This window comes from Sorex araneus, chromosome 1 (genome assembly GCF_027595985.1).
Source record: "Sorex araneus isolate mSorAra2 chromosome 1, mSorAra2.pri, whole genome shotgun sequence".
Lineage (NCBI taxonomy): Eukaryota > Metazoa > Chordata > Mammalia > Eulipotyphla > Soricidae > Sorex > Sorex araneus.
Window position 1 is genome coordinate 63,171,869 of NC_073302.1, and position 15,479 is coordinate 63,187,347.

A 15,479-nucleotide genomic window follows, 5' to 3' on the forward strand; every position below is an offset into this window, starting at 1 on the left:
AAAAATAAATAATGCCTAAAACACCACAATTTACAGATCATGAGGATACTTTTTTTTTTTGAGAAATGAACACTCTCAGTTTTAAAAAAAATCAATAGATTTAGATAGCTGACCCAGTCATTTGAAAGCTATTTTTCTACTGCAATTTTAGCATAATATTTATTTTTGATGGTCATCACCAACAGTGGATAATCTACTCATTTTTAATGATACTATGGTGATTATTTAAAGTACCTTTAAAAACTGATGTGTTCCTTTCCATATTAAAAATAAGCCAGCAATAATCAGAGTAAAGCAAATTCAGGTCTCTGCCGGAGGAAAAGACTTTGTAGAAAATATGTTTTTCACTGCTAAAGATATGCACGACTAACTTATATTGGGGACAGAAAAGAGGTGGTCACCACACTGTGTGTAGCAGCCAGAAGAAATAAAACTATCAACACAAAAGTAGACCAAAAACATAAGATTGTGTGGTTTAGTTGAATTGCAGGGGATGATAGAGCAGCTGAAAAATCTAACAAACAAAGGGGCTTATACTGTATAAAAAGAATTTTAAAAAACTATTGAGAATGGCAGTTTGAGGGCAACAAGTGAAAAAAAATAAGTATACAAAAGTTCATATTCTATACTTGTCTGCACGTCTAAGAGTTAGTCTTCTCGGGACTGGAGTGATAGCACAGCGGGTAGGGCATTTGCCTTACACACAGCCCATCCAGGTTCAACTCCCAGCATCCCATATGGTCTCCTGAGCACCGCCAGGAGTAATTCCTGAGTGTAGAGCCAGGAGTAACCCCTGTGCATCGCCAGGTGTGACACAAAAAGCAAAAAAAAAAAAAAAGAGTTAGTCTTCTCTCTTGCATTTTTGTAATTTCCCAAAGAAAGAACAGACCAATTTAAACTCCAGTGTAAGACATATATCATATGATAAAATTAACTGTTTATTCAGGAAGTATTTTGCATTTTGCAAATATAGAAACAAAAGGATGTTAGCTAAGTTAATCTCATAAGGAACTCTTCAACACTTTTTGGTGGACCTGTTCATTAAAATATTTTTACAATGATTATATAATGACTTTCACATGACATACTTATGTTTTAATATATTTCTTTTTTTTTTTTTTTTTTTTGCTTTTTGGGTCACACCCAGCAATGCTCAGGGGTTACTCCTGGCTTTGCACTCAGGAATTACTCCTGGCAGTGCCTGGGGGACCATATGGGATGCCGGGGATCGAACCTGGGTCGGCCGCGTGCAAGGCAAACGCCCTACCCGCTGTGCTATCGCTCCGGCCCAATATATTTCTATATTTGGGAAAATAGTATTTATTCACTTGTAATAAAGGCTGGAGCTATAGCACAGTAGTAGGGCGTTCGCCTTCCATGGCACCAACCTGGGTTCGATTCCTCTGTCCCTCTCAGAGAGCCCGGCAAGCTACCGAGAGTATCTCGCCCGCATGGCAGAGCCTGGCAATCTACCCATGGCATATGCCAAAAATAGTAACAACAAGTCTCACAATGGAGACATTACTGGTGCCTGCTTGAGCAAATCGATGAACAACGAAATGACAGTGACAGTGACAGTAATAATGATTGCTTATTAGCTTTCCTCAAAACCTTTCTTCATGCCTTGAAGCTGGCTGACCTGGTTTGTTCCCTGACATCACATGGCCCGCTAAGCATCAGCAGGTGCAGCCCTGAAGATCTCCTTAGTACCACCTGGGCCAACCCCACATCTAGCACCTTCAGGAAAGCCAGAGTAATCTCCAGAACCTCAGAACACAAACAGCACTTCATGCTCAGGCCCTTGCAGTGACACAATGACCCCATTGTCTGAGAATTGCCAAAAGGGGTCTCTAGGCCACCTAAGTACTGGTTAGGAGCCAACAATTAAAAAGTCATTTGAGGGGCTGGAGTGATAGCACAACGGGTAGGGTGTTTGCCTTGCATGAGGCGGCTGACCTGGGTTCGATTCCTAGCATCCTATATGGTCCCCCGAGCACTGCCAGGAGTAACCCCTGTGCATTGCTGGGTATGATGCAAAAAGAAAAAAATTAAAAGTCATTTGAATAATCATGGTTTCCTAACTCTAAATGTTATACTCCGCAAAATGGGGATAGTAGAAAGCACCTGTGAACACACAATTTGGGATTGCTTCCTGATTACTTTCTAAAAGTATCTTTCAAAATTCTCTGTTCTAGGAATATGGCACTCTGAAAACTATCGTCTTGATAGTAAGGAAGAATCTGCATAACATTTCTAACAGCACTATTCCGTCTATCCTAGGTTCCTCTTCGTTTCTACCTTCTTATACATTTATCCTGCTAAAATGAATCTCCTGAAATAGATCAAGGCTATACATATACTGATACATTGTAACCTTGACTTGAGATCTATTTCCCAGGATATCCTTGTACTTTGAATGTTGAATATAAAAAGTCCTATTATTCTAATTTTTCTTTAAATTTTTATTTTATTGAATCACTGTGAACAAAAGTTACAAAGCTGTCAGGTTTAAGTCTCAGTCATATAATGATCAAACCCCCATCCCTTCACCAGGGCACATGCTCCCCCACCTAGAACCCCAATATACACCCCTCCCACAACCACGCCCCCACCTGAGTGCCTAATGATCTTCACTTTTTTCTCTCTATGAATACTTTGAATACATTAAATACGTCACTGCAAGCTCATTCCTCTAGGTTGTGAGTTCTAGAAGATGGCAGATGCCATGTGGGCATTGCTGCTGCTGCTGCTGTGGTTGCTATCTCCCCCGGAGAAAGAAAGCATTGAGAGAGAAAATCCTGCCCTCTCCCCGGGCGGCATGAGGTTGTAGCTCAGTTCACAGTCCAAATGCGTTTCTATAAGAAGCCGCTGGATGCCAAAATGGGTTAGTAGACCTCCAGGATCATAGTCTTTAAGGAGCAGAGGGTTTATTCTAATTTTTTTAAATTGTGAAATGGCATTCTAAGTTTTTAAGATTGTGAAATGCAGCACAGGGTTCTAGGCTCAATAATGCATTGATAACAATATATACCAATGTAAAGCTCATCTTTAATAAGTTGTTCTCCAAATATTTGTAATATAAATTACAAATAATATACATCATCTATATGATATAAACAAACTGTTCTAGAGGTCAGGGATAAGAAAAAACATTATTTCTGGAGAAAATGAATGTAAGTTTCATGAAAGAAAAATAATTGTAAAGGAAATACTAGGTAGCACTTTTCAAAATATAACATGCAAGATAAATTAACTGCAAAAATTAAAAACAACAGTTTTAAGGCTCAAACCACAAGATGTTCAATCTATTATGCCTTGTATGTGATTACAAAGTCACAAATGTAAATTAGGTGATGCATAGTTATGTGTTAATTTTGTTTGCTATGTTCCCTATAATAGAAAGAAAGAATATTGGTGTATGGCACATTCAAGATGGGAGCTGCACATTCAAGATGGGAGCTAAGAGTGATGTGACTAAAAGTCTAATAGTGCTTTGCCAAGGATTGGATATATGGTTAAATATAAGCTAACATACATTGCTACTTGTCATTGTTTATTAAGAAATATTTTGTCATTCTATAGTAAGATATTTAAAACTTATTTAACAATTTAAAGGATGACTATTCATCCTTTGAGCAGAATATTTAAGCACAGGAACGATATCTTTTTTTTTTTTTTGGGTCACACCCGGCAATACACAGAGGTTACTCCTGGCTCTGCACTCAGGAATTACTGCTGGAAGTGCTTAGGGGACAATATGGGATGCTGAGGATCGAACCCGTGTCAGCCGCATGCAAACAAATGACCTACCTGCTGTGCTATCACTCCAGCTGGTGTGATATCAATTATTTAAATTTTTATTTTTATAAATTGTTCACAATAACTTATTACATTCGATATTTAATGCCAATTCCACCACCATTACACCTTCCTACCACCATTATTACAAATTTTACCATCACCTCCCAAAGGCAGATGCATAATAATTTATTTCATATTGCTGGCTATGAATAAATTGCTGAAATGATTCAAAAAGATTTCCTTAGAAGAAAGTGTGTAAAAATTGTTGTATCTCAACTTGGAGCCATTAAACCTCTCTAAAGAGACTACTAACTTGCAGATACTGGTTGAGCCTTGTATGCATACATATATACATGTATATATAAATATATATATATTTATATATATGCTGCTCACTCCAGGAACATGAAGAGCATCAAACGGTTCACTGCCTCATCATGGTGGGAGATAGCAATGGTGCCAACCAACGAAGAGTGAACCAACAGGTGCTGCCCAGAGACGTAGGCAGATGCGTGTTTGTCAGTGTGCAGATTCTTACAACATGCCAGTCGACCAAAAGCTTGTATTAGGTAGACTGGGAACACCTGTAAGGGCAGTTAGAGGTTGCCCTAAAAGCCTCTGTCCCTCTCAGAGAGCCCGGCACACTACCGAGGGTATCCCCCCACACTGCAGAGCCTGGAAGCTACCCATGGCATATTTGATATGCCAAAAACAGTAACAATAATGGGTCTCATTCCCCTGACCCCAATACAGCAGCATTGGGAAGGACGAGCAAAGAGAGGCTGATAAAATCTCAGGGCCAAACTAGGCTGCCAAGACGAAGAAGGACTAAAATGACTGTCTGTGCTTTCAACACACATACGCTGGCATCAGAAGCATCCATTGAGGAACTGATGGTAGAAGATCAAGTATGATGTCATTGGACTGACCAAGATGAGAAGGCATCAATCACATCAAGCCGTTTTTGACACTAGAGAAGAACTGTTCTTTGGAACATGCGACAGTATAGGCTTCAGTGGTGTCAGTATTCTCGTCAACACAAACTTGGTCATAAGCATCGCCATCGGTCAAGGGCTACACTAGCATGCAACAGGGACAAATGGAGACATTACTGGTGCCTCCTAGTGCAAATTGATGAGTAACGGGAAGACAAGTGATACAAGAGATATATGTATGTATATATATATGTATATACATATATATATGTTAAGATTGGTTGCCTTCTACTTTCACAGTATCACAGTCATCCTGTTGTTCACAGCTTGCCAGGCTCTGCCATGCGGGGCCTCCTACTTTACACCCCATCAAATATGGTATCTACTCTTGGTACATCAGTGGTATAAAGTATAAGATGTAACTCCAGGAATTCTAAAGTTTTAAACAGGCTGATAGAGCTGTTGTAAAATTTCTAACTGCGTGGTGATTTTGAGGTGAAGAGACATCTCTGTAGCATGTTGCTCTCTTTTGAGATTTATTTGTGAGTCTCTGGATCATGAGCTTATATGGTGCCCGGAGGCTGTGCATGGGCATGGCTGCCAGGGAACTGGAAGCGCAAAGAGATGGGGAGGGCACCCATTCCAGAGCCTAGGCCAGCCTGGAGATTTCAATCACAAAACCCGCATACCTGTTGTTTTCAGTGGATTCGTTCTTATGTGTGAGGGCCTTGTTCTGAATCTTTGAAGATGGGCCATGAGCATGGTGGTGGTTGGGTTCTGGAGGTTTTCGGCTACCAGGACTCTATTGAGGCAGGTGGAGGGACTCACTCGGTCCCCTCCAAGAATCCCAGATGAAGTCAGCCTAGTGTGAGGTGAGGAGGAATCCCTGCAGCATGTTACTCTCTTCCGAGATTTATTTGTAAGAGTGTGAAATTATTTTTAAATGGAATATTTTCATGTAATTTCTAAAATTAAACATTTGTTTAGGAAATATGAGAGAAAAGTGAACTTTATTAAGTAAAAGAAAGAAATTGCATATGTAAACTGGGATTGGATAATTCAAGAGTAGATTATGCTATCTTCAAAATGTATTTCCATCCCCATGATCTATTGATTTTTCCGAATGAATCATTTTTTTCTCATAGGCACTCTGTTGCTGCTTGCCTCTTCTATAATAGTGATTGACTCAAAATACAATGTCAGATAATGAGCCTCAACAGTTAGATACCAATCACCTCAGGACTTACTTCCTATAAAATATGTTTAGTCTCTTGAATTGATGAAAATTAAGAGAAGCAACAATCCCCACTGATTATCAGAGAACAACAGCTCAGAGGTGTTCATATTACTGTGAGAACTGTCTTCAGAAAAGGAAGAGCTTCATTAGGGTAAGTGCAGGTGTTCAAAGTCCATCTAAACTATGGGAGTATCTAAATACATACATTTGGGAACAGCCAGGTAAAGCATCAAATAATGATAGAGAATAAATTATATGAAGTATGTCATTTATTTGAAAATGCTAGAATATGCACACATATTTCTTGGTTATATTCTTTATCACAGACCCCAAGACTATATGTTTGAAGACAAGAAAACATGTCCAATTTCCACTTCAAATGATTATTTGAGAGAATTTTTCCTCACAGTGTTTGTTCTCCCATCCAGCCTACCTATGCACTCCTTTAATCAACAACTCCTTTATTTTTAACATTCCTGTTTTTCTTAAGCAATAATGTCAAAAGAATTGAACGTTGTGACTATATAATGGTCTCCTGCTGCAAGATAAATGCTTAAGCATTATTGAAAATAAATGTTGGAGTGAAGCCAGACATTTATTTTTTTAAGTAGAAAACTATTTTCTAGTCACAATCGCAGTATTGGAGACATAACTATCTTACCAAATGATGTTTTTTTTTTAAGTAACTGTGAATACCTGAAGAGAGCAACAGAATACTCAATTTTCTCTCACTTATATTAGAGTTAATATTCTGCTTTTTTCTATAGATATCAAATTCAATCCAAGTATACTATTTGTTTCGTGGGGAACCTTGGAAAACGTACGTTAAAATCATATTCAATCAACTCTCTAGCCTGATTGTACAGACTTGTTTTATGCTTTTTTAAAACAAAGTGGATTTGAATATGTATGCTGAAACAGACGTGTAAAATTTTGTGACGCATTATTGAAATTGTTATTGCCACTTTATAGTCAGCTATCGTTACTGGCATTCTTGTGATATCTGAAAAGCAAGTATTCTTGTGATGTCTGAAAAGCAAGTAGCAACTCACAGAACTTTTAGCAGCAATTCTAATGGGTTGTGAGCCATGGTAATGATGATTTTGATTCTTTCAGTCACTTGAGTGCTTTCACAAAGTAAGATATATACAAGTAAATTAAAGCAAACACCACTTACACTTTTCTTAGTGCGTAAATGTAAAAGGACACTTAGTAACCTGATAGTTATTAATGGAATTTATATGATTATTTTCACACAATCCCCATAGACCTGTGGCTATATATATATATATATATATATATATATTTCATAGCCTTAAATTTACCTTATAATCTTCTGGTTATAGGAAGCAATCCCATAAATAGTACTTTTTTCTTCTTTGCTATTCTCTATGATATATAAGAAAAAATTAAAATTAAATTTATAACTACAATTGTCCTAGTGAAAAATAAGACTTTTTGGGGCTGGAGCGATAGCATAGCGGGTAAGGTATTTGCCTTGCATTGCATGCAGCCAATCTAGGTTCGATTTTCAGCATCCCATATGGTCCCCTGAGCACCACCAGGGGTGATTCCTGAGTACAGATCCAGGAATAACCCCTGTGAATCGCCAGGTGTGACCCAAATAGCCAAAAAAAATAAAAAGACCTTTTAAGCGTCTCTCTATATAACAGGGGTCATTCAACACATATTTACCTAGTGGCAAAAAGATAAGAACTTAATTTAATAATTTAATAATTAATTAAATTAATAATTAAAATAATGTGCAAATGAACATTGTTGGTACTCAATTAAGATTTTATTATGAGAATGTTATTAATATAAAATACATGTGCATTTATATCCATATCTAATGAGAGAAAACAAACTCTTAAAGTATACAACATACAACATTTATAGAAGAAACAAAAATAATGTATCAATAAAGACATTTATAAGGAAAATCATGACCAGTTTGGAAACCTTAATAAAGGAATTATATTTAGATGAGAAGATTGAAACAAATTAAATGAAACGTTATAAAGATTGTAACTAGATACAGTGAAAGAGCATAGAGTTCTTTGACTCACTTTAACACACACACACACACACACATATACATACAAATGCTTTAGAAAAGTCAGTTGAGATGAGATTGATGATACTGTGAATAGGACTCTTACCTTGCATCTGGTGCATTTAGGTCCAACCCCTGGTACCCCAAATAATCCCTCATGCCCACCAGGAGATATCCCTGAGTGCATAGCCAGAATTTTTTGTCTATTTATTATTATTATTATTTAATTTTATTGAATCACTGTGAGATCGTTACAAGCTTTCATGTTTGGGTTACAATCACACAATGATCAAACACCCATCCCTCCACCAGTGCACATTCCCCACCACCAATATCCCCGGTATAGCCCCCCCTTTCCCACCCTCCCCCTGCCTCCATGGCATACAATATTCCCCATACTCTCTCTCTCTCTACTTTTGGGTATTATGGCTTGCAACACAGACACTGAGAGGTCATCATGTTTGTTCCATTATCTACTTTCGGCATGCATCTCCCATTCCAAATGGTTCCTCCAGTCATCATTTTCTTAGTGATCCCTTCTCTATTCCATCTGTCTTCTCCCCCCCACTCACGAAGCAGTCTTCCAGCTATGGGGCAATTCCCCTGGCCCTTGTATCTACTGTCTTTGGGTGTCAGCCTCACGTGATGGATGAGCATAGCCAAAATTAAGTCCTGAGCACAGCCAATGTGGCTCACAGACAAAACAAAATAAAAATATAGAATAGTCAAATTTACATATGGTAATGGGCATTCTTCTAAATTTTTTGAACAACCATTACTATGAGGATTATAATTATATCATAATTATAATCAGGGGACTATATGTTAAACAGTATTACTATAATAGTATTATTCATAATTTTAATATAATAGTTTTATATGATGATGATGAATAGTATTAATTTTAATATAATAACTATGGTAATAACAGCTGTAGAGTTTTTATAACTCCTATAATTAAATAATTTGTGGATTTTTAGACATAAGATTAAAATTTATTATATATTTTATGAATTCATTGTCTTCCCATATAGCTATATTTTTATAATCTAATGTCTTCCATGACAAAGCTTTTTTTAATAACTGGAAAAATATGTTATTTTATTAAAAAGTCATCTATGTAGTTACTATGTGAATACAACACTGGACTCAGCTTAAGGGTCCTCATCAATCCTTCAACTACTAGCAGAGTGATAATATAGTGGGTAGGAAGCTTTCCTTGCAATTGACAATCCTGGGTTCAATACCTAGAACCCCAAATGGTTCTCAGAGCCTGCCAGGGAGATCCCTACATACAGAACCAGTAGTAAACCCTGAGCACTAATGGCTGTGACTGCAAAATAAACCAAAATATTAGAAAATATTCTCTTGATTTTAGTTAATTCTTAAAGATTTCTCTCATCAACTGAATCAATGGTAAAAATTTGTTTTCTCCTAAAAATATCCCTTATGCATCTCATGATTTTTTTAAATTATGGAATATTTTAAACATGTGTATATTATTTGTTAAACAAATAATTGCTTAACAAAAATGGTTATTGAATAAAATATACAACTTTCTCAGAATTAAACAACATTAGATATATTCAGGTATATATATATATCAGGATATATATTGTGCAGTTCACTTAAATGCATAACTTAAGTTTTTTAATGTTAAGCTATTTTCAACAAACAGAATGTAATAAGTATACATACATGTTTCATTAATTTAGTAAGTTAACTGTATGTACCTAGATAAATGTATAACTATATATAATTTTTATACATATGTAATCAATCCCACTGTTCTACCCCACCAAGCCAAGAACTGCAGTCTTTACCCTGGCTCATGACAGAACTTCTGTTCTCACCACCGTGTCTAAGAGGCCAATCACCCACATGCAGGTGTCCATGCACAGTTGTATATCTCTGTTGCCCATGGGCCAGGCAGAATTCCCTGCCCAGAATTGCCCACAGATATTTTAACTGATTGTGTCCATTTAGCAGATGAAATGTTAGTTCCTGCTTGTTGCCAAGTTAACAGGAGCCCAGTTTGATATCTGAGGGCTGATGAGTCATTTCTGGACCGCATACTCTCTGGGTCCCTGGGAATATGGGATTTGGATGATGGCTCAGTCTTGCAGTTCTTAGAATGGGTATAAGGGAGAAGACCAGGCCCTTGCTGAGTTAGATAAGCAGCACTGGGATAAGGTTGATGATCCACCACCGTCCCAGCCTGGCACAGGCAGGTGCATCTCCCTTGGAAGATAGTTCACCTGTAGGAGACCGCCTAGGGGGTCAGGAATTACACTCTCAAGGTTACTGAATGCCACCTCAAGAAGGCTAGAGGCACTGGAGCAATAGCATAGTGGGTAGGGCATTTGCCTTGCACGCAGCCAACCCAGGTTCCATTCCCAGCATCCTATATGGTCCCCTGAGCACCACCAGGGGTGATTCCTGAGTGCAGAACCAGGATTGACCCCTGTGCATCACCAGGTATGACCCAAAAGCAAAAAAGAAAAGACAAGATTATAATCTGTATAAACAGTATCTTACTTTTAAAATATTGTCCAAGTCCCAGGGGAATACATCATCAGTGAAAACAAGGAAAATTAACAAATGGGAGTTTATAATTTAATATCCCATAGAAAATGACATGAGAGGATGGTTGCCTGCATCAACCTTGGCTCAGGATCACGTGATAGGGATGAAATGATTTGCTATTTGCTTCATCGACATTTGCTCAGCACCTACTCTCAGCCAAGCATTGTGAAGGAAGAGGAACCCTGTGCTTAGGAGGAGTCTCTGGTCCTCAGTGGGCTCATCTGTAAAGTGAGAATAATATTTGCATCCTAGAATTGCAGCGAATAGAAAATGAGTTGACGATGCTTAAGCGCCTCAAGTAAGTTGTGGTCTATAGTGGATACCCAGGAAGCAAGAGTTTTCATGATTACTGGTTCAGAGCTGAGATGATCCCACAAGAACCAAGTTTCTTTATAATGAGTTTTGGGGACCAATGTCTGGCCTTCTAACACCTTTTTTTAATTGAATCACCATGAGATACAATTACAAAATTCTCGGAGAGCCCAGCAAGCTAAGGAGAGTATCCCACTCACACGGGCAGAGTCTGGCAAGCTACCTGAGGCGTATTAGATATACCAAAAACACTAATGATAGGTCTCATTCCCCTGACCCTGAAAGAGCCTCCAATCATTGGGAAAGACGAGTAAGGAGAGACTGCTAAAATCTCAGGGATGGGAGGAATAGAGACGTTACTGGTGCCCACTCGAGTAAATTGACAACAGGATGACAGTGATGACAGTGATGATGTAGTTAATCCCATCAACAGCCAACATCCAGAGACTATAAAACCAAGCTCCCGGAAGACATCTTATAGCCTAGCTCTCCCTCTTGGAGAACCTGGCAAGCTACTGTGAGATTCCTGCCCACATATGAGAGCCTGGCAAGCTCCCTGTGGCGTATTCATATGCCCAAACCAGTAATAATGATGGTCTCATTCCCCTGACCCTGAAAGAGCCTCCAATATGGTACGGTTGGGAAGGACGAGTAAAGAGAGGCTTCTAAAATCTTAGGGCTAGACATTACTGAGACTGCTTAAGAAAATTGACGATCAATGGGATGATAATGATGATGATGTAGTTAACTATATATGTGTATATATATGCATATGTATGTGTATATATACATGTATACATATATTTTTATTGGCAACAGATCTGAACTATATATATATGTATGCACACACATATATACATATACATATATATATATATATATATATTTAGTTCAGATCTGTTGCCAATGGAAAATATTCTTCAGAGAGTTAATGTGCTTGCTCAATTGTGACATGGGTAATTTCACCACACTGGGTTATGTGGAAGATATTTATAGCACCTTAAGATCCACATCACTGGTGTATACAGGTTCAATTAAGAAGAAAAGTGGAGAGTTTAATTTCCACAAGAAGTTGGAGTGCTCTCCCAGGAATTTAGATAAATCATCTCTCCTCATTGGTTTTGGGCCTTAAGTAAGTTAACACAGGAAACAAGCATTAGCTGGAATTTGAAAAAAAGAGAAACACCCTTTCATTTCAGTGCTATTTTTAAAGGGAGTATATTTGCTAAACTTCACTTCACCAAAGGACACTCAAAGGAAAACAAAAAGTCTCATAATTTTCTCATAAAACTTTTTTCTTAGCATGTCTCATTTTATATACTATTTGATCTCATTCTATTAATTCTGGGGAAAAATACTTTTTCCATTGCATTAAACTCTAATATTTGCAATTTCTTTGTTAGGTTGTATGAATCAAACATCATTTGAAGAAAATTCATAGACACTCTGTGAGACTACTTTGGTGAATATTTAAGCAATTAAATTTTGATAAAATACAACATGTCATGTTCTCTATAATATTTACTCCAACTTTGTCCCCCTCAAAAAGATATACTTTTTCTTATGAAAAAAAATACTATATTTACTACATGAAATGAACCTTATTTTTTCTATCTTTTGTCCAAATCAGCACAGAACCTAATATGAATCAAATCTTCCCCTGAAACAGATTTACTAAGATCACTTTTACTTTTTTCTCCCTGTTTTATTCTTTCAGATCTGCATTTTCATTAAAAATCATACATATTTATTTTCACCATCTTTCCCAACACAGTTTCAAGTAAAATGGAATAAAACAAGCTGTAACCTAGAGAATTTAGAGATGTTTTAATAAACCTTGAGTTCTGAAAGGCAGTGTAATTTTCCCTGACTACAACTTGATCTTATTTTCTCTTCTTTTCCTTTTAAATAATGATGTTGCTTAGTATTCTCATCTTCATGCTACTAATAGACTTTCTTTCTTTTTATTTAGGTATACCATAATTATGTATCAAAAGATTAAGAATAGTTTAGATTTAAATTATCTCCGAATTGGCATAAAAGTTTTAAGAAATTGTTACTTTATTTTTCAAATATTGACATTTTTCTTGAAAATGCTGTCAAATTCTCTATACTACTATTTTTCTCTCATGAATATAAGCAGATTACTTTCTTTTTTTTTTTCTTTTTGGGTCACACCCAGCGATACTCAGGGGTTACTCCTGGCTTTGCACTCAGGAATTACTCCTGGCGGTGCTTGGGGGACCATATGGGATGCCGGGGATCGAACCCGGGTCGGCCGCATGCAAGGCAAACGCCCTACTCGCTGTGCTATCGTTCCAGCCCCAGTCATCTGACTTTCTAATCTAGGAAGAGGTAAGAGTAGTGAAAGCTTAAAAACTGTTTACATAAGATTAGTCCAAGGTCTGGATGTGCATAAGAACTATCCAAGGTGTAAACTCAACATGTTAAACCTTGGTTAATAGTCAGTTCAAATGAGCCAGCAGATCAATAAGTATAAGTACAAACCCTACAGTCTACAGATGCTTTCCAGCATCAGGACGTCCAGTGACAGAAATACAGACTAATGGCTACCAGAATTTGAGCATTTATTATATGCACTCAGCATAAATTGAGTTCAAAAGGGAGACGGTGAAAGACCAGTCAACACAAAGGCGCTTGTGCAGAAAAATGGAATGGTGGTGGAGTAGAAAAAGAATTGAAATGGTTTTAACACAGGATTTTTAGAGCTTATCTGCCTAAAGTGTACATATTTTAGGTACCTTGGTCAAGCTGAATCTATTTGGAGGTTAAATGGAACAGCTCTAAGGGTGCAAAAAAGCAAGCCAAAAACAAAAACTTACACTTAAATGGTCAAAATCTATAGCTTTGTTATGTGGTATAATTTTATTGTCTCTGAATTTGAAAAACAATAGACAAAGAATTTAATTTTTTTCCTGAAAACATTCGTATACAACTATGAATAGGAACACATTTACTTGCATGCCTCATTCTGTGTTGAACATAATGAAACTTGTATACTTTGTTAGAAAAAAATTGAATGCATTTAGCCTCAAAGCTTACTCCTAATGTTATCATTTATGACACCAGTGATTTAGTTGGATGATTGGCTAAGTAAAACAGTTATACTTTTTAATGCCAAAATGTACTGGCTCAAGAAAAATAATAAATTTGCCAAAGAAATTAATATATATCTTGAAGTTAATATTTTATTCTTTCCCTGAATATCTATAGTAGTCTTGTGCTAAATCTGTTGGTATATTAATTTCTACCAGTAAGGAAATACAATTGTTTTCCCATGATACGTCTAACAGCTTTCAAGCTGGCCAATTCACTATAATTCTTAGCTCTTTGTTCCAAGCAGATATTAAATTCTGTGCTATATATCCAATCACAGTATGATCAGGCACCCACTAACTCCCTAGAGGTAATTAAAATATTAAGATAGATCCCATTAACTGAACACTTTTGAATGATGTATTTCAGGTTAACTATTACCTATGACATTGTGTCATCCATATATTTGAGCATTTTATTTGTGATAAAATAAACATACTTAAACATTTGAAATAATGTGCATAATAAAAAATAATAAAACATATTTCTGAAGTCTCGCTGATATTCTAGAAATAATTAGTATATTGATATTATAGACTTGACTTTTCATTCATTTCCTCATATATACATATATATGTCTTGTCACAGACTCAGGTAAACTATTTCCTGAATGGAAAGTATTTATTTAAATTTTGACATTGGCTGTTACTCTGCTTCTATCCAGATCAATGATCTAGTTAAGTTAGTGTCATTGTACTATCTTTACTGTTGAGTCCTTAGTTAAAATTAAATTAATACATAATTTTTCCTCTCTTTCCTAGAGTGTCATTATTTTATCTTTCTTACTGAGACTTCATATTGCTAATGATTTCTCACAGATACTCCAATCTTGAAATAAATTCATACAATTTATCCTAATAAATGAGAACATAAGAGTCTTCCAAAAAGATTAGAAGATATTAACAAATTTCATATTAAAACAGACATAAAGCAAATTAGATTATATATACTGGACTCCAATTTGTACTGACAGTTCTTAAAATGGTGCATTGCTATAATTTTTAAACGGTTTTCATTTGTATTCTGAAGTGGTTAATAGAGTTAATAAATGATGATTTTATATTTTGTAAACCAACAATGCAAATAGTTAATAAGAAAATATTCATAAGATATCTGAAGTGCTTCTCACTGATCTACATGTATATATATATATATATATACATATATAGATAGATACACACAAACACATAATGGAATAAAACTGAACTATTTGATACATGTATTTTATTTATGTATTAATAAACATGTATTAAGCAATAATTATAAGCAAGAACATAATAGACACCAGATATACATATATGTATAAACATGGATAAAACTTAATGCTATTCCTCTAGGCAACTACAGCTTCAGTAATAGAAAGTTATAAAGAAGAGTTACTAGACACTAGAGAAGCAATTTTGATAAATTGCATAGGGGAGTTTGATGGATTGTT

At 36.3% G+C, this 15,479-nt stretch overlaps 1 protein-coding gene across 7 annotated transcripts in view; it reads left to right on the plus strand.

Moving 5' to 3' along the window:
* Positions 1–15,479, plus strand: part of PTPRD (protein tyrosine phosphatase receptor type D) — a 1,592,809-nt gene that overhangs the window by 578,708 nt on the left and 998,622 nt on the right. The window lies entirely within an intron of this gene.